Source organism: Phaethon aethereus, assembly GCF_964289735.1.
Source record: "Phaethon aethereus genome assembly, chromosome: 20".
NCBI lineage: Eukaryota > Metazoa > Chordata > Aves > Phaethontiformes > Phaethontidae > Phaethon > Phaethon aethereus.
The window spans coordinates 6,583,106-6,587,734 of NC_138596.1; positions in this window are offsets into that span (position 1 = coordinate 6,583,106).

A 4,629-nucleotide genomic window follows, 5' to 3' on the forward strand; every position below is an offset into this window, starting at 1 on the left:
GGAGGCCGCGGGAGGAGTCGAGGCAGTGGAGGCGTAGCGCGGCGCTCTTCCTCCTCCCCTCATCCCTTCCTCATCACCTTGCCTGTTACACACAGCCCATTCATTCCTGAACATCCTCATCAGCAACCTCAGATCCAAAGCACTCGCCGGCCTTGCACTGGGAACGGGACCCAGAGCGGCTCCTCCTGCACGTCCCCAGCACGGGGATGTCTCGCCAGCGACCAAGCTGGGGCTGTGCTTCTCCACTCTGCTGCGTCCACAGGCAGTATGACTGCTGTGTACAGCTCTGGGCATGTGAACAGGGTTTGAGTAGGGGCTGCCTTGCAGCAAAGGCCCTCTGCTTCCCTTCCTGGGAGGAAGGGGGTGTGGAGGGGAGGAAGGCGCGTGTGTATGTGTTGGGCAGTGGTAACTGCAATTTCCCTTTTGAATTTCATTGAAGTTTCCTGTTGCTGTTTGGTTTGGGAAACCGCTGCGAGGGGTGAGGTGTGAGCCTGCACGTGTCTGTAGGCAGCAACCTCTTCTTGCACAGGGAGGGTCTGAGATGGGCAAAGGAAGTTGTAGGGAAGGTCTGTGGGTTGCTGGAAGCCCAGGGTGCCGTCTCTCCCTTTTTCTGGGTAAGGAAAACCGCCTCCCTCCATCTCTTCTGCAAGGTTCCCTGGGTCATCTTTTCCCACTACTGCCTTCTGTCTCGGGTGAAGCTGGGAACCGTCTGGGCTGCGGGGGTCTGAGCTGGCTCTGGAGCCGGCAGCAAGGTCCCTGGAGGGACCCGGCTCTGTGGGAACAGCTATGCAAAGGCACTGCTCAAGCAGCGCCTGCTCCGGCTCCCTCGTAACGGGCACAAAACCTCATGTTCGCACACGTTCATCGCGGGGTCCAACCTGCCCCTTGCACTCCTCTGTGCTTTGCTGCCCCAGGGCTGGGCTGGCCTCAGTGGCATGAGGTGACCGTGATTGCTACTGCTTGGTCATAAATTGTAGCGCCACCCCATAGCAAAGGGGTTTCCCTATGAAGCCGCATGTTCCCCAGCTCTTTTAGGGAGGCATCCCTGGAGCAAAGGCAGCATAGGGGGGCAAGCATGCAGCTTTATGTGTATTTATATACCTGTGCTGAAAACAAAAAGCATAAATAGCCCAGGACAGTGGGTTACACCTGGGGAAAACTCTTTCCCTTTGTCATTCCCTGCCTGTGTTGCTGTGCTGGACCTTGAGCAGCGGGACCACGCTTCCAGTGCCACCAGCAGTGGTGTCTCCAAGGCAGGTGAATGAATGGGGATGTGGTCCGGATCGTACGAGCAGCATCGCTAGGAGGGCAGAAACGGCTGGTGCTGGGTTTGAGATGAGCGGTCGTGTCCACAGGTCTTGACCAAGGTGGTCCACAACTTTGCAGCTGCAGAGGGGATGTTTCTTTCTGGGGGTTCCCAGGCCGGGTGTGGGTGGGGGGACAGGGCCCTGGTCCGGTGTTTGCTGGGGGTCAGGGGCAGCAGGGATCCTTTCTGTGGTGCTCCTGAAGACCACAGAGAGGGTGATGGGGCTGCCCTCAGCCAGCAGCAGCGTTCACTGCTGCACTGCTTTACTGTTGGGGGGAAGCCTGCTTGTGAAATACTTTTTTTTTTCCACAATTTTCCTTTTGCCAGACCTACTCACTCCCTCATGTAAAGGGTCTCGCAGGTGCCCAGGGGAGGGAGAGCAAGAAAAGAGTCTGAATTCAGAGGCAGTGAAACGCAGGTTTCCGCAGAGCTAAAGCAGAGCTTTCTAGCCATGCTACTGTCCTGTCTGCTCCTGGCTCAGCCCTGGGCAGAAAGGGACATGGATCCTTTGACCTGACTGAAACAACTCTATAAACTTGCATTTTAAATGCAAATGGAAGACTGGAATTAAGTCTTGGTTTAGTCCTAAATGGGATGTATGTTTTGTCTTGGCTTTCCAAACGGATCCACTCCTGGCGCGGTGCTGGAGATCTGTGTGCTTGCTGGGACTTGATGAGGCCAGCTCCAGTGGAGCAGTTTAGCAGCCGATGCGTGGAGCGGAGACCCCAGGCATCTCCACCTGTGCCCCCTCACATTGCTGCGTGGCTTTTGGCAAGCATCACCATGCTTTAAATGGCTGTGCAGCATCTGGCCGGCAATGGCCGAGATAAAGCCCATGGTTTCCCAAAGCTGCCCCAGGGTTGGGAAATGTATCTCTCCTGGTCATCTTATGGAAATGGGGCTTCCATGCAAAAGGATGGGTGGAAATGTTGACATCCATGCAAGGGACACCAAGAATGTGAAATACAGCACCAAAAAAGGGTGGGGAGGTGCTTCCTTCCCCTGCAGCTGCAGCCACTGCTCCCTGGGGACGGTGGCCCTGGGCTTGGGACCTGCTGAGGAGGTGTGAAGAGGCTCACGTAGACCTCTGTTTCTTGCTTGCCCAAGTCTGCACATCTGTCCTGCTAGGGATTTTTGGACTTCAAGCAGCTAATTCTTGTTTTGAGTCCTATCAGCCCACTTGGGATGTGTCCCCGTCGCGTGGCAGTCAGCTGCTTGCCTTCCGCTGACTCCCACTGATGTCCATCACTGGTTCTCGGGGCTCTGCTCCTCTTCTGGTGGGTTCACACATGTAGCAGCACCCAGGGCTGCTCGATGTCTGAAGCAGCTCTCCCCCACCTCCTCCTACATTGTGGTTTTAATTAAAGTCAGCGTTTTGCACCGGTGACTGTGTTGGTCTCTCTCGGACTGGGGTTTGTTCCCGCTTTGGGAGCAGAGCCAGCGAAGCCGATGGCTGGAGCCTTCGGCACAGGGAAGAGGCTTTGTGGAGGCACTTGCCATGTCAGTGGTTGATCTCTTGCTTGCACCAAAATTGACTCGGTACTTAACTGCATGAAGCATGTATATCCAGTCTGTCTGTGTATCCTTCTGAGGTGTCTTTCTGTCACAGAGTATGTTTTATTTATTTATTTAACTTTTTTGCTGTTTCCACCCACCTCTCTCCCAGCTTGGATTTGGCAGGTAGGTGACGTGCGAAGCCTGTTCCCAGGCCAGCAAATGCCTCTTGAAGATCAGAGACTTTCATAACCAAAGGACTCTTGAGCCTTGTTTCTGAGGCAGGATGAGAACTGGAACCCTTTTTTTCGGATGTTTTTCATGTCCTGCTGTAGGGGCTGACTCGGGACTTCCAGCATCAGTTTCTAGCTCAGCAGCTTTGTTGGATTTTATATAGAAAATTATACCTGGACCTTCTCATGAGTGGTTGGAGCTAACATAGATCTGCTTAACAAATGCTGGTTTTCTTGTCACTGGGTTATATCTTCTCCGTCAACGCAGGCCAACTGTGTGAGTGCATGTTGCTAAAAGTGGCAGCAGCGTGGAGGGATGGATGGTGAGCAGAAATGTCATCTTGGATCACAGATGTTTTCTTTGAAGGCTCTTGAATTCATCTTGAACGTGTCCCTTGGTGAACATGACGCACAGTGAAGGGGAAGCAGACGTAGCGTGGGTTTCTCGCCATCTTCCCACTCAGCCCACTGACCAAACCAGTTTTTTTGAATTCAGTTTTCAGAACTGGATCCTTCGGGGTTGCAGTACGTAGGCCGGTTCGTGTTTCTGTTTAACAGCTGTTGCCTTTACTTGGGGCGCGTTTCGCAAATCGCCATCAACCTTTCCCTGTTTCTTTCTTCGCAGCCCTCCTTTATAAATGATTGTTCATGGCCACCAGTAATAAATGAAGTAAGAGTTAAGAGAAGCAGCCTCGTGCAGTGATAGTAGTAAAAGAATAAAAAATAGAACTATTTCATGCCATTGTTGCTGTATTAACTTGTCCCTGGTGTGCGGCTCAGTTCCATTACGTAGTGCTGGGTTCCTGCTATTAAATAAACAAAGAAGTCCCCGCTGCAGGACCAGCATTTCTTGAGCAGCACAATCTGAGCTGGCAGTTTCCAGGATGAAGACGTACTTTGTACCCCAAGGAGCTTGTGGTGAACCGCACAAGAGCCCTGGATGCTGCACTGTGTCCCTGCAACTGCGTTGACTTCCTTCCTAAGAGAGGGAAGGAGGCAGAAATGGAGGGGAGAAGGTGGAATTGGTGGGTTAATAACTGCTAATGTAACCTGAACTCTCCCACTGCCAATGTACCGCCGGTGGGAACCTTCTATGGTTGAGAAGCTGATGGGGATCTTGCTGCTGCTTCAAGATGGACTTTCTCAGCTCAGATGTAGAATTTAACAGGACTCTTGGAAGTCATTTCATGCTCTAATAGCCAAGAGGAGAGATCGTCATCCTTTAACATTGCTTTCCCCTTGGGTGGATCAGCACTCTTCACATTGACATGGGACCAAACTCCTTGAGTGTCCTGGGGACAGACACGTCTTTCCCCGGATGGATCTTGTAAAAATTGTGCCAAGCTTCCACCTAGGATGAGCCAGGTTGAAAAAGGGCTGCCTCCACATCAGATTTAGCGAGGGCTGAACCATGACACGGGCATCTTCATCTTGGAGATATGCTTGTTCTGAAGAGCACAGAACTGTGAGCAGGCTTCGGAGGTTAGAAAAGGCTTTTGAGGGGGTGGAGTGGGTGCTTCTGCTTGCTATAAAAAGCCTTGGCTTGGGAATGTCTACATCGGACGGCTCTACGCAGGGCGTAAATACAGTTGTCGC